The following is a 25,505-nucleotide window of genomic DNA, read 5'->3' on the forward strand; positions in this document are numbered from 1 at the left end:
CATGAAGGTTTCACCGAAATGGATTTATGTTCAACATCACAGTAAAAGACTCCATCACAGTACAAAGTGACCGACTCATATTCAAAGAACTGCAGTCTGTTTGGAGAGATACGAAGAAAAGCTGCATCTGAGACAAAGAAAAACAGAGAAATTCAGTTTAGACATTTAACTGATGGACTACGCCTACAACATTTAAAAGTAGAAAAGTAATAGAGGAACTCCTGTGATGATTAAACACACCAAATATCTACTCACCAACTTCCTGATCCTGTGCACACAGCAGGATCGTAACAGTCACTGAAAATGCAATTAAAATAGATGAATCAATAAAGGTTTTGTCGTCTCCTCCAGCTACTCATAATCTTCAGCATATTTTCAATTAAAAGTCAAAGCTTGTTCAGTTAAAGTCTTTAAAATTTAAGTTCACTCACTAAATAATTTTCAAAGAATTTAAAATGCATGAGCCTTTTAACTGTAAATAAAATCTTTCGCAATTTTAATCTGGAAAGTATCCAGTACTTACACAGTGTGATGCAGAAAGCTCTGACCTCCATGTTGTCTTGACGCTGACTGACTGAAGTGTGAAGTGAGAAGTGATCTCTTCCTGTGTGACTGTTGAGAAGCGGAGGTAATGCAAAGCAAGCTAAAAGAGGGGGGCTGAGTTCATGTGAAAGCTCAGCCCAAAGGACCAGATACTGCACCTGAAAACCAGCTAGATCCCACTTATGCCCCATATGCGCATTCATAGGCTGGGCAACGGTGAAAACTGCGGACAAACCCACTTTTAATCCATACTGCAACCTGTTCGGATCACACCTATAGTCCAGAGAGAAATTCATTCATTTCATTACCTATCCATTTATCCACACAGTAGCGTGGAAATTTGGAGGAGAAGGCTGCCACTTGTTTAGCTCAAGGTGCCTCAGCCATGTACATGGCCAGGTTGAGTCCTGCCTCTGGCCTAGTGAGATCCTTGTTAAATTGAAAGATGAGGCCTACAGGGGCCTCATATAAATTAACCATTTGGGCCCAATATAAAAGGTGTTCGATCTCATTCAGAGTCCATATGAGTAAACACAGGCAAGGCCACTCCAGAAACTGAAGACATATTTTGGATTCCCATTTTTAACCCACATGGGGCCCAAATATAATTGTTGGCCTTCTCAGACTCTAAAGAGTCCGCTGTGCCTCAAGCTGCTCTTCTTCTCTTCAGGCTGAACATTAATATAGCAAACTTTCTGCTAATCACAGGCATTTTGTTTTCTGTAAATGGCGTAACCATGACATATAAAGGAAGTGACCAACACTCAATCACACCAACAATGGCTGCAGGGTCCAATTCACACAACCTATCGTCCTGACAGAACGACTTAACCATAATCTTATTTGCCATTATGTGGAACAAATACAAACCATGGCGCAGGCCTGAGTTTTTGTCATTTTTTTTGAAGGCACTCGTTTTGTCACAAGGGCCTGACGGGGTGGCATGGCCTTCATGGACAGCATAGGGGCCCATCCACTCTGGGATTTGTCCCTTCTCTTAAGGTCACCTCCGTTCTTCCTTCATGTCTCTGCTCCCAAGGTCCTTCATGGACCCGTCGTGTTATATCCTGTGTTTTCCTTTCATTGGTTATGGGTTTCTAGCGTGGGCACCCAGCAAGACAGATTGATACATTTGTATTATAGTAAGTGGTTTGATTCAACTTAACTTGGCCTAGGCAGCCTGTATTACACCTTTCCTTACCATAAGGGGGAGGTCACTGGACCGGACTTTTGAGTCGATGCTAAGATTGTTGCAAGGTGTAGTGAGGAATAAGCGGAGGAAGCAAAAGAAATTTAATGAAAATTTGTAAAAGGGAGAACAGCAGGCACTGCAGTGACGTGGCAGAAAGTCCAATAAATAAAAGTCCAATCTGTCTTTTGTTGGATTTGTAGTAACTACAGCTGAAGAATAAAAGTAATCCAAAAGCACTTTGAGAAGCAAAGGAACACAGGGAATAGCAGGAAAGCACAACAGGTACTTCCACAGTAATGAGGCAGACACAATTTCAAGGGATAATACAGGACTATATATACATACACAGAGTAATGAGATACAGGTTATACTGATAATGGAGAAGCAAGCACACCACAGACAGAAGAACTGACAAGACACAGGCGGTGTCTTGGTGATGTAGTAAAACCAGCAGAAGTGAAACAGGAAGTGAGCTCAAGGAATGACCTAAGAAATTCAACAGGAAAAAAAATCAAGTAATTAATGTGTCTCTGAATGTCCTGTCAGTCCTGTTATGAACTTTCATAAGATGTAACCCTCAGGACCATCGTCAGTGTGAAAGCGACTGTACGTGAGAAAACATTTTGTACCACAGAACAAACTCAAACAGACGCTCTGACGTGTAGGACATGACTTTTATCATCTCACAAGAAACTCTCTTCTCGTTGGTGACCACAACCTAAAGGAGCAGTAAAACCCCTGCAGATACGCAACTAATTGCGGTGCACTTAGAAGCAGCAGCAGAGTTCATCTGGGGAGAAACTGTGTGAACAGACGAAGCCTGACGAAAATAAACCGAAACCTCTCCGATATGTTCGTTGAAGTGTTCACGCTGTCGAGCTCCACGCATTTGTTTATGCACAGAAACTATTTAAAATTTGTAACACAGCAAACAGGCGTGAGGTCAAAAAATATTTTTTTCTTAGCTTGTACAACAACAACAACAATTCTGGCCCTAACTGTGTCACTTCCTGGTTTTCATGTAGATCACGGAACTCCTCCTTTCAGTCAATGCTTGGCAACCTGCAACACAGCATAGAGAAGACAAATATCATTCAAGTTCTAGATTATAGAAAGAAAAGAAGCCGTTACAGAAATTGACTTCAGTAACTGAAGCATTGACATGAATCTGTGTGTGTCTTTTCCCATTATTTGAGTTTCCTCTTTCATTTTGCTATCATTCTTGATATTGCTTCTTCTGTCTTTCCTTGATTTTTGGTTTCTGCTTCTGTGCTCTACCATGATTGATTTCACCTGTGTCTATTCACCCTCTGCCCTGTATTTTATATATAACCTTGCCTTATCCTTTCTTCTCTGTTATGACGTTTAAGGCCACATCCACACGTACCAAAACTTAATTTTTTTTCCCTCTGGTTTTCCTTGACGTTGTTTTGAGAATTTCTCGGCAAAGATCGGTCTGTATGTCGTGGTTCTGTGTCTGTCTTTTATTTCGTGGTCATGTTTTGAGTTTCCTGTTTAATTTTTGTTGAACTTCTTAATTTCCTGTCAGTGGTGTTTCCTCATGTGCCCATGATTGCTCATTGGTTTCTCCCTGTGTGATTGCCCTGATCTGTCTCACCTGTGTTTTCTGTTATAGCCCTGCCTTCCCTTTGTTGTCTGTCGTGTTGTGTCTCCAACCTGTGTTAAATCCATGTGTTAACTGGGTAATCCTTGAGTTCCTTCCATGCCCTTGTCCTTTTGCTGTATTTTTGATTATTTCAGATTTTGGATTTATCTGCTTTCTGCAGCACCTTGTGTTTCCCCTTTGTTTCATTAAAACCCCCCTTTTCCACAGATTCTCTGCCTCCTCATCATTTGTCCTGCACTGTTCTTTCAAAATGAGTGTAGAGGTGAGGACCCAACTTCTACACTCATCTTGACAAAACGATGCGAACAGATGTGGATCCAGTGGACTTTCTTTTTGATGAAGCCTATTATCAAGAACTCATGATTGAACGCAAACCCTGGCTTACACCAGAGTTCCAGCCTGTTTTTGAGGGGATAGCCAGGCCATGAGGGCCCCGACAGGTAGGCATGGTCCTCATGGTCATGCAGAGGCAGGCCTGCTGGCAGGGAGCTCCAGACAGGCCAGTCTGCCTACCACCTGTCCTCACCATGGCCAGCTAGCCCCAGGGCCGTGCCATTCTCCACCTCTGCACCTGTTTCCGCTGCGAAGGTGATCGCTGCCATCTCTGCCGCGAGGGTGATCGCCGCTCCGGCCCTCGTGCCTGCACCAGGCCAGACCTTCGCAGCGCCCCCTGTTGTTCCTGTTCATGTCTCTGTTCCTGGGGAGCCGATTGCTCCACTCCCATATCCGATCCTGAACAGGCTGCTTTTTCTGTTGTCCATGTCTCTGATCCTGAGCCTTGTCTTCCACGTCCTGTCGTGAGAGACCTACCACATTCTGTCAGCCTCTGGGTTGCGCTCTTGAGAAATTTAGATACTCCCTGAACTTTTTCTTCTTTGATCCCTCCGCATGCCCTGTTCTGAACTCTGTTTTTTTTTTTTTTTTTTTTTTTTTTTCAGGACATCTGGGGTCCCTTGATACTGTACTGTCTGCCTTTTATTTTGTGGTCATGTTTTGTGTTTCACGTTTTATTTTGTCAAGTTTCTCCTTGTGTTTCTGTCATGATGTCAGTCAGTGTCATATTTGGAAGCGAGGGTGATCGCTGCTCCATCCCGTCTCCACAAGGCTGATCACTGCTCCATCCCCGTTGCTGCGCCCTGCCTGACCTTCACAACACTTGGTTCTGCAATGGTTGAAAACCACAAATTCCTTTTTATGCTAACTTAAGCAAACCATCACCAGGCTTCAGTTAACTCTAAGAATCCAAATCTTGGTTTGAATGAAGAAAAAGTAGATTTCCCTATCACCCAGGCTTTTTGGATCTTTAACTTGTTACATGTTATGAATCTGACAATTTTATTTATTTATTTATTTTTTTTGGAATATAGATCAATAACCTGTGCTTGACATCAAAAATGCAAGTTACAAATAGAAAAAAAAAAAAAAAACTGATACAGAAACTAAAATAACTGAATACAAATCTCAGATTGTATGGATACGCATGGGAAACTCGTCTGAGCTCAACCTGTGTATTACATTATGCAGGAAGCCAAAGTCAACACCAGCACCATCTTGACAAACAATGTAAATGGTGAGTAGCATGATAACTGTGGTCTATAAGGTTAGATAAAATATAGTTCTTCATCCTGTTCTTTGTTACAGTAGCATACATTGCTGGGCTTGCTTGGTGTTACCTGAAGTTATTACCCAACCGAAGCATTAGTGATGTGAAAAACTTGTATATGTGGAAGTGCGAAAGGCAAATCTGCCAAAGTGACAAAGTCCTACAGCCAACAAGAGAAGCATCAATAAGACGGTGATGATGAGCCATGGTGTGCTTGTGGAGGAAGAGGAGGCAGGATTAGAGCTTTCTTGATCTTTTCTATTGTGAGTAGAAAACTCTGAAATGAAGTTGGGAATTGTTTGTTAGTGTAAACCCATATGAGATCAACACTTTATGAATCTTTTTTTAAATAGTGCATCTAACCTCTGACAGACAACCAGCTCTGTGGTGATTCACCAACTCCAGAGATGTGACATTTGTCAAATCCTTGATCAGCTGTCATGGAGACTGTTTGATGCTCAGATTTCCTGTGGCACTTCTCCACTTGAGGTTAAAGAGATACTCATATCGTTCTAGGTCCCATAGGAGTTTCACCAGGACTTGACTCACAAAGAGGAGTGGGTGTTGGCATTTGAACAGGTGGTATTTTAATATCATTGCAAAACAAAAATAAACATAAACAGCTTGTCTGTATTTCTATCTACCTAAATAACGTGCCACAAAATAAAACAAAAGAGTCCACAGAATTCGAGCTCTGCTGCTCTGTATTCTGGAAGGTTCAGTTCCTGAGGAAGGATCCAATGTGTGTGTATGTGTTCAGTATATCAATGTGCCTTTGAAGGTTCTCAGGAGGGGACTGTGTGCCTAGGCTAACTTATCCTATGAATAGAGCTCTAACAAGGCTATTGTCAATGGGAGCCTGGAGGCTCAAAGTGTGAATGGTGTTGAAACTTCTTGGGGACAGAAGTCAAGACTGAATTATAAATAGATGGTAAATTAAACCTCAGTCCACCTCGTCTGTTTAGAGAAGGTTTTTCCACTTTGACATAGATGGCTTCCTTAACTCCTCTCTCAAACCATCTGTCCTCTCTGGCCAGGACTTTGACATTGGTATCCTCAAAGGAGTGTCCTTTGTCCTTCAGGTGGTGTTGGACTGCTGAGTCGTTCCCTGATGAGCTGGCTCTCCTGTGTTGGGCCATGCGTTTGTGGATGGGTTGTTTTGTTTCCCCAATGTACAAGTCTGTACATTCCTCACTACACTGAACGGCATACACTACATTACTCTGTTTCTGTCTAGGTGTTTTGTCTTTGGGGTGGACCAGTTTCTGTCTTCGTGTGTTTCCAGGTTTGAAATAAGCTGGGATGCAGTGTTTACCAAAAATTCTCCTCAGTTTCTCTGATACACCAGCTATGTAGGGGATGGTGATGTTCTTCCTTTTGCTCTGCTCCTCTTCCCTGTCCTTCCTGGGATATCTTTTTGAGCCTTTGACAAAGGTCCAGTTGGGATATCCACATGTTTTGAGGGTTGAGGGTGTTTTCCCACCTTGTCCTTGCCCTCCTGTCTAGTGGGAACAGTCTGTGCTTGGTGCTGGAGGGTTCTGATGACTCCTAGTTTGCATTCCAGGGTGTGGTGTGAATCAAATAACAGGTGTTGGTCTGTGTGCATGGGTTTTCTATATACAGTGGGGGAAATAAGTATTTGATCCCCTGCTGAATTTGTAAGTTTGCCCACTTCCATAGAAATGATCAGACTCTGGTTTTTATGGTTGTTTACTGGTTATGGGTATAGACAGAATATCAGTCGAAAATGCATAAAAAACACACAATCTAAAAGTTATAAATTGTTATGTATTTTATTAAGGGAAATAAGTATTTGATCCCCAACAATTCACTTAGAATTCAGGCTCCTACAGATTGGCTGGTGCGCATGTGGCACACAGCTGTGCTCAGTCAGCTAATTACCAATACTCCTGATCTTAACTCGTCATGTATATAAAGCACACCTGCTCTAAGAATCAGTTTCTTACATTCCAACTTCTACAGCACCATGGGCAAGACCAAAGAGCTGTCAAAAGATGTCAGGGACAAGATTGTAGACCTGCACAAGGCTGGTATAGGTTACAAAACCATCAGCAAAAGGCTTGGTGAGAAGGTGACAACTATTGGTGCCATTATTCGCAAGTGGAAGACCCATAAAAGGACCATCAACTGTCCTCGGTCTGGAGCTCCCCGCAAAATCTCGCCTCATGGAGTGAGGATGATGATGAGAAAGGTGAGGGAGCAGCCTAAAACAACACGGCAGGAGCTTGTTAATGATCTGGAAGCAGTTGGGACCTCCGTCACCAAGAAAACAGTTGGCAACACACTGCGCCGTTATGGATTGAACTCTTGCAGTGCCCGCAAGGTCCCCCTGCTCAAGAAGGCACATGTACAGGCTCGCCTTAAGTTTGCCAGTGAACATCTAAATGACTCAGAGAAGGCTTGGGAGAAAGTGCTGTGGTATGACGAAACCAAAGTTGAGCTATTTGGCATTAACTCGACCCGCCGTGTTTGGAGGATGAAAAAACGTGAGTATGACCCAAAGAACACCATACCCACGGTTAAGCATGGAGGTGGAAACATCATGTTTTGGGGCTGTTTTTCAGCAAAGGGTACAGGGCAACTTCACCGCATTATGGGGCCAATGAATGCAGCCATGTACTGTAACATCTTGGACAAAAACCTTCTTTCCTCAGCAAGAACACTGAAGATGCCTCGTGGGTGGGTTTTCCAACATGACAATGACCCAAAACATACTGCCAGGACAACAAAGGAGTGGCTCAAGAAGAAGCATATTAAGGTCATGGAGTGGCCTAGTCAGTCTCCAGACCTTAACCCGATCGAAAACCTGTGGAGGGAGCTGAAGCTCCGAGTTTCCAAGAGGCAGCCAAGAAACTTGAAGGATTTAGAGACTGTCTGTAAAGATGAATGGGCCAAAATCCCTCCTGCGCTGTGTGCAAACCTGGTGACCAACTACAAGAAACGTCTCATCGCTGTGCTTGCCAACAAAGGTTTCTCTACAAAGTACTGACTTGTGTTGTGCTTGGGGATCAAATACTTATTTCCCTTAATAAAATACATAACAATTTATAACTTTTAGATTGTGTGTTTTTTATGCATTTTCGACTGATATTCTGTCTATACCCATAACCAGTAAACAACCATAAAAACCAGAGTCTGATCATTTCTATGGAAGTGGGCAAACTTACAAATTCAGCAGGGGATCAAATACTTATTTCCCCCACTGTACTTCTATGTTGAGGCTTCGATCTTCTTCAACACGCACCAAACAGTCCAAAAAGGACAGACAGTCCCTGCTGATGTCCTCCCTGGTGAACTTGATGTTGCTGTCCACTGCATTGATGTGTTTTGTGAAAGATTCCACCTCCTCTGTCTTGATTTTAACCCAGGTGTCGTCCACATATCTGTACCAGTGGGTGTGGGTGGAACCTGCAAAGGTATCCAGAGCTCTGGTCTGTACTTCCTCCATGTAGAGATTGGCCATGATCGGTGACACTGGGGACCCCATCGCACAGCCGTGTTTTTGCCTGTAGAAACCTCCATTGAACTGAATGTAGGTGGTGGTCAGGCACAGGTCGAGTAACACACAGACTTGTTCTGGGATGAGGTTGGTTCTTGAGGCCAAGGTGTCATCCGTTTGTAGTCTTTTCCTTACTACATCCGTGGCTTCTCTCGTGGGGATGCAGGTGAACAGTGAGGTGACATCATAGGACAAGATGGTTTCTTCTGGGTCCAGTGTAACGTCCTTGACTTTGTTCACAAAGTACCTGGAGTTTTCAATGTGGTGTGGTGTGTTGCCTACTAACGGTGCCAGGATGGATGCCAAATGCTTGGCAATGTTATATGTGACAGAGACTATGTCCATTCGGTTTCTTTGTCCTAAATTTCTATAAACTACTACTACCCGGGTAGGTTTCTTATCTGTCTCAAGAGTGTGAGATTCAGATGTTCTGGAGTCGTCAAGGCAAGTTGTGCAGCTGGCTACACTGCATCTCCAACTCTCAGAATCACTGGGTTGGGCTCGCGATCTTAATCGCCCTCTCTATTTCTCAGACAGTGCACAGTTATAAGGAACCTCATCTGATTCTGTCTCAGTTTCTGATCAGTTTCTTATGATTTTCTTATGAGACTTCATCATTTTCTCAGCTCAAGCATGAAATATATCACCAATATATCGCCATTATGAATTAAAACTATTAGATTTAACCATAAATTTACTAAGTTATTTATGAATTATCACAACAAATACTATTTTTAAACAGACACATGATTTATGCATCTATTTATCTTTTATCATCAATTTTTTAACTATTTTATCCATCTTTTAATATTTAACTCTTTAACATCAAATGAATTACAGTTTTACACACTAAAGTTCAATTTCTTGATCAAAATAAAATAAGTACTGTAAGTACTGTTACCCATTGCAGTGGCTAATAACACAAATAGCATAAAAACTAAATAAAATGCATCTTCCTAATGCAAAATGCATGTAACTTAGTTTTAGCTTAGCGATTAGCTTGAGCTAGGCATAACAATACAAAAATTAGCATTTCGGCCTATCAGTTAGAATACCGTTGCCTCTATTAGCATTAACATTAACTAGCGTTCTTTTTTCAAACAATAAACTACGATATAAAGTGCACAAAGGTCACAGAAAAACATTGGAAAGCCTCTTATAGCATATTTTAAGCACCGTCGACCAACTTTAACCAAGTTAATAACACAATAAATGCATTTTTTCTTTCTGAACAGCTATCGAATGATACGCTTACTTTGTGCTAACTCACTGGAGTCTCAAGCATTTACGTTCACAAAGTTTTTTTCTTCTTTCTCCTTGGCTCACGGTTTATCAGGATGAAACCTGGATTAGCCTGTGACTACCAGGTCTGCCTGCAGACTTCTCTGCCTTAAAGTTTTATTACTCAAGTGCATGAGTGTGACCATCACCAGCCCTCTCTGGGAACTATCCTGTTGATCTTTATTGAGTGTAGTAACCTTGTGTGGCAGGGAGGGCAGTGCTACACCTCAGTGAATAGAAGGGGAGAACATAGGACAGAAAAGATGAGGAAGGATAGACAGTGAAGGAGAGGCATGTGGTGCTAGTAGGAACTAGTGGAGTGTAGGGTTCTGTGCTTCCCAAGTCACCTCACTCAAGTATGACTGGGTACAGTCATCTCTGGAGAGATGAGAGAGTCCAGGGGGGTAAGGGTGTCCCAATAGAGGAGAGAAGTCTGCCATAGGGCACGTAGTGATAGAGTGAAAACAATAATCCAGTCCTTAATAGATGGGAATCATCAAGTCTTCTTGATCTGATCCAGCATGGGCTGGCAGGTGACAACACACATGCATGTGGGCATTCCCTAAATATGAGTGAGACCATTACCAGTGCCCAGAGTCAGGTCAGGAGCCCCAGCCCCCGAGAACCTCCACCCCAGTGTGGGGCGCATGGGTAACAAGACCAGAGAACCACCGTAGCCACGGGGCATGCCACACCCCAGCGCACATGGCGAGTGATGACGAACACCCCCAGACCGACCAAGCGAGCACAAGCCGGTGCAGGCCAGAGTGGCCCCCCCATACCCCTCACACCCCCCACCCGCAGGGCGGCCAGAGACACCACTCTTGCTGAGAGGACTTCCCCAGGAGCCCAGCAAAGCCCCTGCAGACGGGCACCGGCCCAGCACCCGACCAGGGACGGGCCATCCGAAGCACCAAGCCACCATCCGAACCAGTTGATACCGGATCAACCGGGTTCCCAAGGGAGTTGCCACAGACCCGTCGCCACGTAGCACCGAGATACAATGCCCGGCCAAGAGGACACCACAGAACCTAGGTAGGTACCCCTACCAACCGCCGTGGGGCCACGGACCACCAGCTCAAGATGCCCCTGCCAGCGGAGAACCAGGCCCCCCGAGCTGTGCCAAGGGATAATGAAAAGTGACGGTGTCCCTATTACTGTGCTTCCTCATCAGGGACTGAGCGACGACACCGTGACCCTGTGACCCTGGATGTGGTGCGGTGCATTAAGACGGGGGAAAACAGGAGGGTCGGGTGGGTCAGAGGACAGCAGCACACTACTGTCCTGCAGCCTGCCCTGACCCTGACCGATCCTGGGTGGACCCCCAAGGTGAGGTGCATTAAAAACTTGGGATGGGTGTATGTGGTGTACCTAGCCATGGGTGTAATAAGTGACATAGTGTATGGTGGAGTGTGAGGTGAGTGCAGTTTAGGAGGCAAGCAAGTGAGGGCCAAGTCCCTGGTGGCAGGGCTGAGGCGCAGCCGCAGCCCATGGGACCCACAGATGGGGCAGGGCCCCCAGGACTCAGGAAGTCCCCCGACCAGACCCCGCCCCCAGCCCAGAACAGCAACCAGGATGCGACAGACCCCCAGGAAACCCCAAAGATCCAAAACCGACAGGCCAAGCAATGGCATTGCCTACCCCCCCATCCACCACCCGTGGTGGCAGGGGTTCCCCCAAGGCGGACGGAGACCCCACCCACTGAGCCCACCCAGCCCCTGCGTGACAGAGAGACTGGACACGCCCAGGGTGATAATCAGGCAGCCCCCCGCACCCTCAGGCTCCAACCCCAAGGCGCCGGGTGTGGCCCCGACCGCCGGAGCCCCCCGGACCCCAGGAAGGCCCCCCACGGCCAGCGAGGGCCCAGCCACCAGTGGAAGGGAGGAGGGGCCGGAGGAGGAGCTGGGCGAAGGGAGGAGGGCGCTGCAGAGGGGAGGGAGAGGAGGGGACAGGGAGCCCGCCAGCCCAGACCGCCAAGGCCCACCAGGAGATCCAGGGAGAGTCGGCCACCGATACACCACGACCCCAGAAAAGGGGGCAAACGCCGAAGCCACAGGGAACCCCATGCAAGTCTCCAGCGCCACCCAATGTGGGGGAGAGGGAGGCCAGCCGGGTGAACTGCTCAGGGCCGAATGTCAACCCAGGGGTGAGAAGGAATAGGGCATCCCTAATGCATGCTCAAGGTGTTGTGGTCCGGGGATCCTCCTTAGTGAATGTGGATGAAGAGGGCAATAACATCTTTTCCATAACAACAGTCATCACTGTAAGAGAAATATTATTATAGCAGTACAGTAAGTGGAACAGAGGTGGCAAAAGCTAGCAGGCAAAGTCAAGATGTAAATTAAGGTTGAGGGAGTCGCAGACTACAGAACATTTTTTGGCAAACAGAGTCAATTGATTTTTCTGGTAGCAGATATTTTCTCCAATGATATATAATCGGAAAGAAGGTTCAACCACTAGGAAAGAGCTACAAGGACAGATTGTGATAGATGGTGAGGAAGACTGATTGTTTCCAGGTCACCAACGAGGCACAAGTTAGGGGTTAATGGGATTCTGCAGTCCAAAATTAAGGCGAGTTTCTGTGTAACTAGTGACCAGAAGTGCTGTACCGGAGAACAGAGCCAGAGAGCGTGGAAATAAGAATCTGAATTGTTTTGGGTGCATTGCGTACATTTGTCTGATTGGGAGAAGCCCATTTTATATATCTTGTATTAAGTTGTGTGTGATCTGTGAAGTATTTTAAACTGGATCAGCTGTAAATTCGAGTGATGTTGTGATGTTGAACATAAGTCGATTGGGGAGACACCCTCGTGTTGCACCACTGATGACAGAATATCGAGAGGACCTAACTGCACCATTGAAAATGTTTTTCAAGTTGACTCTGGAAAGTACTGGTGTGACGAAGGAGGAGAGAGAAAAAACATCATCAACATCAATGTTGCTTGTATGTTTGCAGTGAGCCAGTGATATTTTCTAATTATCTCAACATGATTTCAAAATAAACTAAATATGATCATTGTCATTTTAAATATATATTGGCAGATCTGAGTCCAGAAATCAAAGTCTGTAGACAGGGAAAGATCAACTTCCCATTTTGATATTGGTACATGTATTGAATGGGTGGTTGATAGCAGCTTATATATTAAAGAGAGGGTTTTCTTCTTTTTTGGAGTTTTTTAATGTTGGTGACGAATTGTGGTGGCTGTATGCAGTCCTGGAGCACTGGGATTTTCTTTCTGATTGTCTTGGTCAATCTTGGTCATTCTTGGTCATTTCTTATTTCCAACGTATCAAATAAATCTGTGTGGTACGTTCTCCCTGTGTCTACCTGGATTCTGTACTGGTACTCCGGTTTCCTCTCACCGCCCAAAAAACTGGAGACCTGTTCCGGGTGTAGCCCACCTCTCGCCCAGTCACAGTTGGGATAGGCTCCATCCCTTTTGTTTACATCTGTCTTTACCTCACTCCGGCCTTATTCTGTCTTCTGCTGTTTACCATTCTCGTTAAAACCTTTGTTTTGTTTATCTGAAATATTCTAAATAATTGGAAAGAAAATGATAAACCACCACATGCAAGAGATGCATTTCTAAATGTATTATTCTTTAAATTTTATTTTACAAAACTGCAAACAGATGAAGACACCAAATGGTAGTGACACACTGTCAGAGTTCACATGTTTCAACTAACCAACATCAATTAATAGAAGCTCTCAGACGTTGTGGTTATTTTGAACATCATATGTCAGACTAGTTATGACAGGAACAAAAGGGTTAAGAACCAGATTTGCAGATACGTGAGACAAGTTAATCACAATCATTTCCTGATACAGTCACAGTGTTTAACCCTGTGTCTAGAAGCATAAGCAGCTTGACAGCAATGAGCTTAATCCTAGCAGAAATGTGAGAATAGACATGATGAAATATTAACTTTACAATCTCAGTGACTAAACTAGCTTTCATTCACCTGTTGGTTGTCATCCAGACCATCTTTGTCTTTAATATAACGGAGAACCTTCTTTTCTGTTGATGATGAGTCATGTTTTATATGTCTGTCTAACATACAGTGAAGACATCCAAGCAGCAACAGCAACAGCACCACCATGATGATGGTGAACACATTCCTTAGGATGGGGTAAATGTGACAGCTGTGATCTGGGGAGGGACCATGTTCTGTGGGAGTTTCTGCAGAGAAAGAAAAGACATTATGAGACACAGTGGTAAATAAAATGGTTGTGTCTAACTAGAAGTGAAAGAAGAAAGAAGCAATCTATTTCATCTCTCAAAGGACCTTTTATCCAACAGGATGGTTCCCAGATTATCTGTTTAGTGATTTAATTAGACAGTGTAGTTCAGATTAAGTCTCCTTACCATTACACTTGCAGGAGGACGTAAGATTCATCTCTTCGTGATAATATGTTGTAGATGAGGACAGAAGGGTTAAATTTAAAAAAACAACAAAAAAAAAAACAAAAAAAAAAAAACAAAACATGAACTTGCATGACAAGTATGCACTATTCAACAAAAACTCTTGAAATTAACACGTCTCACCTCCAACAGTCAGCCAGCTCTGTGGTGATTCTCCAACTCCAGAGATGTTACATTTGTAGAATCCTTGATCAGACATGGAGACTGTTTTAATGGCCAGACTTCCTGTGGAGCTTCTGAACTCGAGGACTCCATCTTTATAGAAATCAGCTTGAATGTTGGAGGAAGATATTTTGGTTTTGCAGCTCAGAGTCACATCTTCTCCCTCCATCACAGGAAGAGCAGGACTCTCCAGGATCACAGAACCAGCTGCTGAACATGATCATATTTAGTTTATTTTGAAATCATGTTGAGATAATTATAAAATATCACTGGCTCACTGCAAACATACAAGCAACATTGATGTTGATGATGTTTTTTCTCTCTCCTCCTTCGTCACACCAGTACTTTCCAGAGTCAACTTGAAAAACATTTTCAATGGTGCAGTTAGGTCCTCTCGATATTCTGTCATCAGTGGTGCAACACGAGGGTGTCTCCCCAATCAACTTATGTTCAACATCACAGTAAAAGATTCCATCACAGTACAAAGTGACCGACTCATATTCAAAGAACTGCAGTCTGTTTGGAGAGATACGAAGAAAAGCTGCATCTGAGACAAAGAAAAACAGAGAAATTCAGTTTAGACATTTACTCTTGATGGACCTGATAGAAAATATCTACAACATTTAAAAGCAGACGGGAATAGGGTAACTCATGTGATGATTAAACACGAATCTCAAGATATTAAGGCTTCTTTTCTACAATTACCCATAAAAAATCTACCCACCAACTTCCTGATCCTGTGCACACAGCAGGATCATCACAATCACTGAAGACGCAAAAAAGGAAGAAAAGAATTAGTAAAAATTTTGTCGTCTCCTACAACTGCTCACGATGTTCAGCTATTGAATGTCAAAACTTGTTGAGTTAAAAGTCTTAAATTTAAGTTCACTCACTAAATAATTTTCAAAGACTTTCAAATGCATTAGCTTTGTAATTTTAAATAAAATCTTTCGGAATTTTCAGTACTCACACAGTGCGATGCAGAAAGCTCTCACCTCCATGTTGTCTTGACGCTGACTGACTGAAGAGTGAAGTGAGAAGTGATCTCTTCCTGTGTGACTGTTGAGAAGTGGAGGTAATGCAAATGTGCAAGCTAAAATAGGGGGCTGAGTTTATGTGAAAGCTCAGCCCAAAGGACCAGATACTGCACCTGAAAACCTGTTAGATGCCACTCATGCCCCATACGCGCATTCATAGGTTCGGCAAGAGTGGACACTATGGACAAACCCACTTTTAATCCATACTGCAACCTGTTTGGGTCCCGCCTATAGTCCAGAGAGATACTTTGTTTAAATTGCCCCCATTGATCCCACATGCGGAAATTTATTTCTTGCATTTGACCCATCCATTCGTCCACTCAGTAGTGTGTATATTTGGAGGAGAGGGCAACCACTTGTTTAGCTCAAGGTGCCTCAGCCATGTACACGGCCAGGTTGAGTCGTGCCTCTGGCCTAGTGAGATCCTTGTTAAATTGAAAGATGAGGCCTACAGGGGCCTCATATAAATTAACCATTTGGGCCCAATATAAAAAGTGTTAGATCCCACTCAGAGTCCATATGAATCAACAGAAGAAGGACCAGAGACTATAGAGTGACCACTGTGTCTCAAGCTGCTCTTCAGGCTGAACATGAATATAGTAAACTTTCTGCACAGGCTTTTTGTTTTCTGTAAATGGCGTAACCACAATGGCTGCAGGGTCCAATCACACAACCTATCATCCTGACAGAACGACTTAACCATAATCTTATTTGCTATTATGTGGAACAAGTACTAGACTAGAAACCATGGCGCAGGCCTGAGTTTTAGTCATTTTTTTGAAGACACTCATTTTGTTACGAGGGCCTGACAGGGTGGCATGGCCTTCATGGACACCATAGGGGCACATCCATCCTAACCATCAGCTTAACGAGCATGTCTTTGGAGGTGGGAGGAGTACCTGGAGAAAACCCACGCAGACATAGGGACGATGTAATCTAGAAGCTAGACCAAGAAACATGGACAAGGTGCAGGATTGGTGCTGGATACTGCAACTGGGCTGGTTCTATAGCAGAGAAATCCGCTGACAAGTATCAAGGCAAAAGATATGGGGCACAACAAGTTGCAGCTTGAAAGAACCTAAAAGAAACAGCATGAGCTTTCCTCTCAGTCCCCAAATTTGCACAAGGCAGAACAGCAGGCACTGCAGTGATGTGGCAGAAAGTCCAATAAATAAAGGTCTTTTGTTGGATTTGTAGTAACTACAGCAGAAGAATCAAAGTAATCCAAAAGGACTTTGAGAAGTAAAGGAACACAGAGAATAGCAGGAAAGCACAGTACTTCCACAGTTACTAGACAGACACAGTGACAAATGATAATACAGGACTGTATATACATACACAGAGTAATGAGATACAGGTTACACTAATAATGGAGAAGCAAGCAAACCACAGATAGAAGAACGGACAAGAAACAGGTGAGGTGTCCTGGTGACGAGGTAAAACCAGAAGAAGTGAAACAGAAAGGGAGCTCAAGGAATGACCCAAGATATAGACCCAAAGAGAAAAAAATTCAGAGTAATACATGTGTCTCTGAATGTCCTGTCAGACTGTGGAAAGATCGACCCACTGAGCTTTCATAAGACATAACCCTCAAGACCATCGTCAGTGTGAAAGTGACTGTACGAAGCAGATGAACGTTCTGCTATAGTTATAATTATCAGCACAGACATCAGAAAACGTTTTGTACCACAGAACAGACTCAAACAGACGCTCTGACGTGTAGCACATGACTTTTATTCTCCCACAAGAAACTTTCTTCTCGTTGGTGACCACAACCTAAAAAAAATGCTGTATAACCCCTTCAGATACGGAGCTAACTGCGGTGTATTTAGAAGCAGCAGCAGAGTTCATCTGGGGAGCAACAAGGCGAAGTTGATAGAACAAACTGCCTCACGAAAATAAACCGAAACCTCTCAGATGTTCATTAAAGTGCTCATGTTGTTAAGCTCCAGGCATTTGTTTTTGCACAGAAACTATTTTAAATGTGTAACACAGCAAACAGACGTGAGATCAAACGATTTATTTTTATTTTTTTAGCTGGTACAATAACAACAACAATTTTAGCTGTGTCACTTCCTGGTTTTCATGTAGATCGCGGAGGTCCTCCTTTCAGTCAGCGATTACCAACCTGCAACACAGCATAGAGAAGACAAATATCAAGTTCTAGATTATAGAAAGAAAAGAAGCCGTTGCAGAAATTTACTTTAATAAATTGACATGATATTCTGTATGTCTTTTGCCATCTTTTGAGTTTCCCGTTTTATTTTGCTGTTTCTTGATTTGCTCTCTTATGTTCCTTTGTCTTCCTTTGACTGATTATTGGTTTCACCTGTGTCTCGTCACCGTAGCCCTCTTATGGATATATAACCCTGCCTTTTCCTTTCTTTGCTGTCATGTCATATTAGGCCACATCCACGCGTACCAAAACAATCTTTTTTCTCTTTGATTTTCCTTGACGTTGTTTGGATAATTTGCAAAGAACTCTGCAAAGATCAGTCCATTTCAAATGTCACAGGGTGACAATGTTTTGGTGTGGGACTAGTAGTAATTTTGTCTCAGCGGGGTTTTCGCGCCATCCAGTACTGCTCCGGAAGGCCAGCAGAGGCTACAGGTGTGGAAAGGGAAGACGAGAGTGTGGCAGCGCAGGGCACGACAACGACGAACAAGAGGAGTCGGGGCTGCGCAGGATATAGGAGAGATGGGTCACGGGAAATGTGGAGGGGTAGAGGCTAGCTTCACCAATCCTCTGAGCTAAGTACTGCTTTAATTCCACTCTATCTTAATTGTTCACTCCTACACCTGTGACACAAAACTGCAACTAGTTGGCTAAGGCTATGCCTGGTGCCGTTTCTGCTATAGAACTCAGACAAAAAGAGAAGAAGGGGGGCATGCAGGTATACCGTATAAAAACATACAGTCCAGATTACAGTCTGGTTCTGTATGTCTTTTATTTCGTGGTCATGTTTTGAGTTTCCTGTTTATTTTGAACTTGATTTCCTGACTGGTGTTTCCTCATGTGTCCGTCATTGCTCATTGATTTCTCCCCGTGTGATTGCACTGATCTGTCTCACCTGTGTCTTATAGCCCTGCCTTTCCTTTGTTCTGTCACGTTGTTGTGTCCCCAAGCTGTGTTACATCCATGCGTTACTTCCCTTTGTATTCCATGAGTTCCTTCTGTGCCCTTGTTCCTGCGCCTCTTGTCCTTTCGCTGTGTTTTTGATTATTTTGGATTTACCTGCCTTCTGCAGCACCTTGTGTTTCCCCTTTGTTTCATTAAAACCTTTTTTTCCAGACTCCCTGTCCTGGGAACTAACCCTATCCTGGACCAGAGCTCCAGACGGGGGCCGGTCTGCCTTCCACCCGGTTGCTCATTCTTGCCATACTGACTGCCATCCAGCAAGCCCCAGGACCGCACCAGTCCCCACCTCTGCTCCTGTCCCGAGGGTGACCACCACTTCTGCCACTTCACCCCCTGTCTCTGCCACGAGGGTGATCACTGCTCTGGCCCCCGTGCCTGTGCGCCTCCGAACCTCTGCACCGCCTCCTGTCATTCCTGTTCACATCTCCGATTCTGAGCAGGCTGCCTTTTCTATTGTCCACATCTCTGATCCTGAGCGACCCCCGGAGTGGCCCACCACATCTTCACGGAGCGACTCGACCACGTCTTGTTGGCCTCTGGGTTGCCCTCTTGAGAAATGTAGAGACTCCCTGAGACTCGTGCCTCCGTGTGTTTCTGTCATGTCTGTCATATTTGGAATTTGCGAGGATGATCACCGCTTTAGCCACCTCCCCCCCTGTCTCCGGGTGATCACTCCTCCAGTCCCCGTGCCTGCACCCCACCGGACCTCTGCAGCACCGCCCGTCATTCCTGTTCACGTCTCTGTTCCAGGGGAGCTGATTGTTCCAATCCATGTCTCCGATCCCAAGCAGGATGCTGTTCATGTTGTCCACATCTCTAATCCTGAGCTGGTCACCACATCTTCCCGGCCTCCCAAAAAACATGACAATAAAATATATTATACTTTCTGCTAAATGTTTAAAATAGGGATATTATATATCGTAATTTTATCTCTGTTTACATTCAGCTCAACTTAAATTCTCTTTTACAGTACTGGTTCTGCAGTGGTTAAAAACCACCAGTTCATTTTTATGCTAACAGAAGCCAAACATCACCAGGCTTCAGTTAACTCAGTTCAGTTAACTCCAACTATACATCTAACTATCCAACTTGACTACAGAAAAACAGATTTCCCAAGGTTTTGAATGTGGGTCAATAACCTATACTTGAGCTCAAAAATGCGGGGGGGAACTGATACAGAAACTTAAATAACTGAATGCAAATCTCAGATTGTATGGGTAACTTGTCCGAGCTTAACCTGTGTATTACATTGTGCAGAAAGTTAAAGACAGCACCAAAACTTCAAACAATGTAGATGCTCAGTAGCATGATAACTGTGGTCTATAAGGTTAGATAAAATACAGTTCTTCATCCTGTTCTGTGTTACAGTGGCATACATTGCTGGGCTTGCTTGGTGTTTACCTGAAATTATTACCCAACCGAAGCATTAGCCATGTGAAAAACTTTGGACCTAGCATAGAACAATGGAGAACTCCACCATGACTTTTGTGTACGTAGAAGTATCACCAGTGACCACTCTGCGAAAGGCAAATCTGCCGAAGTCCCACAAGAGAAGCATCAACAACACAACAACATGATGATCCATGGTGTACTTGTGGAGGAAGAGGAGGCAGGATTAGAGCTTTCTTGATCTTTTCTATTGACCGCAGAAAACTCTGAAATGAAGTTGGGAATTGTTTGAGAGTCTAAACACATATGAGATCAACACTTTATGAATCTTTTTTTAAATAGTGTATCTAACCTCTGACAGACAACCAGCTCTGTGGTGATTCATCAGAGATGTGACATTGTGAAACAGCTTGGATCCTTAACCATTGGGAAAATGGAGGAAATATGTATAAATGCACAACAGCTTAGGGCTTCTTGTACGTTTGAGCAAGCTCCAGTCAATAAGTCTTCCTGACATTTCACATTATAGCGCAAGTCAAACAGTTTTTGTGAAGAGTACATACAAAGTGAAATAATTAGCATGAATTTCAAAGGAGCCGACTAGGGATTTTCTGTGTGGAGTTTGCATGTTCTCCCTGTGTCTACCTGGATTCTCTACTGGTACTCTGGCTTCCTCCCACCGTCCAAAGACAGGCTCGTTAGGTTCATTGGTGATTCTTAATTGGCCGTAGGTGTAAGTGTGAATATTTGCCTGTCTCTCTGTGTTAGTTCTGAGAAAAACTCGAGACTTGTTCAGGGTGTAGCCCACCTCTCGCCCAGTCACAGTTGGGATAGGCTCCATCCCTCTTGTTTACATCTGTCTTTACCTCACTCCTGCCTTATTCTGTCTTCTGCTGTACACCATTCTGGTTAAAAACCTTTGTTTTGTTTTTCTGAAATATTCTAAATAATTAGAAAGAAAATGAAAAACCACCACATGCAAGAGCTGCATTTCTAAGTTTATTATTCTTTAACTGTACAAAACTTCAAACAGATGAAGACGGCCAGATGGTGCTGACACACTGTCAGAGTTCACATGTTTGTACAAACCAACATCAATTAATAGAAGCGCTCAGACGTTGTGGTTACTTTGAACAACATATGTCAGGCTAGTTATGGCAGGAACGAAAGGTTTAAGAACCACATTTGCAGATACGTGAGACAAGTTAATCACACTCATTTCCTGATACAGTCACACTGTTTAACCCTGTGTCTACAAGCATAGAAAGCAGCTTGACAGCAATGAGCTTAATCCTAGCAGAAATGTAGACATGATTAAATATTAACTTCACAATCTCAGTGACTAAACTAGCTTTCATTCACCTGTTGGTTGTCATCCAGACCATCTTTTTCTTTAATATAACGGAGAACCTTCTTTTCTGTTGATCATGAGTCATGTTTTATATGTCTGTCTAATACACAGTGAAGACATCCAAGCAGCAGCAGCAACAGCACCACCATGATGATGGTGAACACATTCCTTAGGATGGAGTAAATGTGACAGCTGTGATCTGGGGAGGGACCATGTTCTGTGAGAGTTTCAGCAGAGAAAGAAAATATATCATGAGACACAGTGGTTAATAAAATGGTTGTGTCTAAATAGAAGTGAAAGAAGAAAGAACCAATCCATTTCATCTTTCAAAGGGCCTTGTATCCAGCAGGATGGTTCCCAGGTTATTTGTTTAGCAATTAACAATTAGACAGCGTAGTTCAGATTAAGTCTTCTTACCATTATACTTGCAGGAGGACATAAGATTCATCTCTTCATGAAAATCTGTGGTTCAAATGAGGACAGGAGGGTTAAAAAAAAAGAGCAATAACAGGTACTTACATGACAAGTATGCGGTATTCCACTTAAATTCTTGAAATTGACATGTCTTACCTCTAACAGTCAGCCAGCTCTGAGGTGATTCTCCAACTCCAGAGATGTTACATTTGTAGAGTCCTTGATCAGACATAGAGACATTTCTGATGATCAGATTTCCTGTGGAGCTTCTACACTTGAGGACTCCATCTTTATAAAAATCAGCTTGGATATTGTAGGTAGATATTTTGGTTCTGCAGCTCAGAGTCACATCTTCTCCCTCCATCACAGGAAGAGCAGGACTCTCCAGGATCACAGAACCAGCTGAAGAACACAATCATATTGAATTTATTTATCGAGAAATCACATTGAGATAAAATATCACTGCCTCACTGCAAACTTAAGGAACAAAGGACATTGATGTTGATGATGTTACTTCTCTCTCCTACGTCTTCACACCAGTACTTTCCAGAGTCATCTCGATAAACATTTTTAATGGTGCAGTTAGGTCCTCTTGATGTTCTGTTGTCAGTCGTGCAACACGAGGGCTTACCTCCAATTGATTTATGTTCCACATCACAGTAAAAGACTCCATCACAGTACAAAGTGACTGGCTCAAATTCAAAGAACTGCAGTCTGTTTGGAGAGATACGAAGACAAGCTGCATCTGAGACAAAAAAATTAATAAAAAAATAAATAAAATAAAATAAACAGAGATATTCAATTTAGACATTTACTCCTGATGGACCTGATAGACAATGTCTACAACATTTAAAAGTAGATGGGCATAGGGGAACTCATGTGAGGATTGAACACACCAACATCAAGATATGTTTGCCTCTTTTCTACATCTGCCCAACAAAAATCTACTCACCAACTTCCTGATCCTGTGCACACAGCAGGATCATCACAGTCACTGAAGATACAGAGGAAATAAATGAATTAATAAAAGTTGTGTCGTCTCCTACAACTGCTCACGAAGTTCAGCATATTTTCTATTAAATGTTAAAGCTTGTTCAGTTAAAAGCTTTAAAATTTAAGTTCACAAACTAAATGATACTCAAAGACTTTAGAATGCATGAGATTTTTAATTGTAAATAAAATCCTAAGCAATTTTAATCAGGAAAAGGGTCCACTACTCACTCAGTGCGATGCAGAAAGCTCTGACCTCCATGTTGTCTTGACACTGACTGACTGAACTGTGAAGTAATCTCTTCCTGTGTGACTGTTGAGAAGCGGAGGTAATGCAAAGCAAGCTAAAAGAGGGGCCTGAGTTTATGTGAAAGCTCAGCCCCAAGGACCAGATACTGCACCTGAAAACCAGCTACATCCCACGTATGCCCCATATGGGCATTCATAGGTTGGGCAACAGTGGAAACTGCAGACAAACCCACTTTTAACCCATACTGCAACCTGTTTGGTTCACACATACTGTATAGTCCAGAGAGAAATTCATTTCCTGCATTTGACCCATCCATTCGTCCACACAGTAGTGTGTATATTTGGAGGAGAGGGCTGCCACTTGTTTAGCTCAATGTGCCTCAGCAGTGTACATGGCAAGGTTGAGTCGTGCCTCTGGTCTAGTGAGTTCCTTGTTAAATTGGAAGATGAGGCCTACAGGTGCCTCATATAAATTAACCATTTGGGCCCAATATAAAAAGTGTTAGATCTAATTCAGAGTCCATATGAGTTAACACAGGAAGGACCACAGACTCTAGAGTGACCACTGTGCCTCAAGCTTTTCTTCTTCTCTTCAGGCTGAACATGAATATAGTAAACTTTCTGTAAATTATAGACATTTTGTTTTCTTTCATAGTGTGGGCAAGGGGGTAATTTAAATATCATAACTATGACGTATTAAACAAGTGACTAACACTCAATCACAACGGCTGCAGGGTCCAATCACACAGCCTATCATCCTGACAGAACAACTGAACCATAATCTTATTTGCCATTATGTGGAACAAATACAAACCATAGCTCAGGCCTGAGTTTTAGTCATTTTTATGAAGGCACTTGTTTTGTCACGAGGGCCTGACAGGGTGGCGTGGCCTTCATGGACACCATAGGGGCCCATCCACTCTGGGATTTGTCCCTTCTCCGAGGTTCACCTCCACTCTTGCTTCATGTCTCTGCTCCCAAGGTCCTTCACGGACCCGTCATGTTACATCCTGTGTTTTCATTTCATTACTTATGGGTCTCTCCTTGTGTGCTCTGCCCTCCCTAGTTTCACCTATGTTATCCCTCAGTGGTCTCTTCACCAACGAGACCTGCAACCAGACTCCATGTCACCAAATCTCTGGCACATAGTGTGGGCACCCAGCAAGACAGATTGATACATTTGTATTATAGTAAGTGGTTTGATTCAACTTAACTTGGCCTAGCCAGCCTTTATTATATTTTTCCTTACCATAAAGGGGAGGTCACTGGGCCGGACTTTTGAGTCGATGCTAAGATTACAAGGTGTAGTGAGTAATAAGGGGAGGAAGCAAAAGAAATTTAATGAAAATTTGCACAAGGGAGAACAGCAGGCACTGCAGTGACGTGGCAGAAATCTCATAAATAAAAGTCCAATCTGTCTTTTGTTGGATTTGTTGCAAAGGAACACAAGGAATAGCAGGAAAATACAACAGGTACTTCCACAGTAATGGGACAGACACAGTGACAAGGGATAAGACAGGGCTATATATACATACACAGAATAATGATATACAGGTTATACTAATAATGGAGAAGCAAGCAAACCACAGATAGAAGAACTGACAAGACACAGGTGAGGTGTCCTGGTGACGAAGTAAAACCAGCAGAAGTGAAACAGAAAGTGAGCTCAAGGAATGACCCAAGATATGAATACAAATAGAAAGAATGTCTCTGAATGTCCTGTCAGAGCGTGGGAAGATTGACTCATGGAGCTTACATAAGATGTAACCCTCAAGACCATCATCAGTGTGAAAGCGACTGTACGAAGCAGAGGAACATTCTGCTATAGTTATAATTATCATCACACACATCAGAAAACATTTTGTACCACAGAAAAAACTCAAACAGATGTTCTGACGTGTAGCACATGACTTTTATTATCTCACAACAAAACTCTCTTCTCGTTGGTGACCACAACCTAAAAAAAATGCTGTATAGCCCCTTCAGATACACATCTAAGTGCAGTGCCTTTCGAAACAGCGGCAGAGTTCATCTGGGGAGAAATTGTGTGAACAGACGAAGCCTTACAAAAATAAACTGAAACCTCTCTGATATGTTCGTTAATGTGCTCATGTTGTTAAGGTCCAGGCATTTGTTTTTGCACATAATCTATTTTCAATTTGTAACACAGCAAACAGACGTGAGGTCAAAATTTTTTAGCTTGTACAATAACAACAACAATTCTGGCCCTAACTGTGTCACTTCCTGGTTTTCATGTAGATCACAGAGCTCCTCCTTTCAATCAACTTAGCAACCTGCAACACAGCATAGAGAAGACAAATATCATGGAAGTTCTAGATTATAGAAAGAAAAGAAGCTGTTGTAGAAATTTACTTCAGTAACGAAAGCATTGACATGATTCTGTGTGTGTCTTTTCCCATCATTTGAGTTTCCCGTTTTATTTTGCTGTTTCTTGATGTTGCTTCTTCTGTCTTCCCTTGATTGATTATTGGTTTCTGCTTGTGTGCGCTGCCATGATTGGTTTCACCTGTGTCTCGTCACCCCCTGCCCTCTTATATTTCTATAACCCTGCCTTTTCCTTTCT

General features: G+C 43.2%; 1 long non-coding RNA gene across 1 annotated transcript; it reads left to right on the top strand.

The window, feature by feature from the left end:
• The first annotated feature begins 17,790 nt into the window (after positions 1-17,790).
• Positions 17,791-19,414, top strand: LOC125020383. The gene is made up of 2 exons (XR_007114199.1): positions 17,791-18,283; positions 18,682-19,414. It is a non-coding gene; the product is annotated as an uncharacterized LOC125020383 (long non-coding RNA).
• Positions 19,415-25,505: the final 6,091 nt, after the last annotated feature.

The sequence above is a fragment of the Mugil cephalus genome, chromosome 1 (genome assembly GCF_022458985.1).
Source record: "Mugil cephalus isolate CIBA_MC_2020 chromosome 1, CIBA_Mcephalus_1.1, whole genome shotgun sequence".
Taxonomy (NCBI): domain Eukaryota; kingdom Metazoa; phylum Chordata; class Actinopteri; order Mugiliformes; family Mugilidae; genus Mugil; species Mugil cephalus.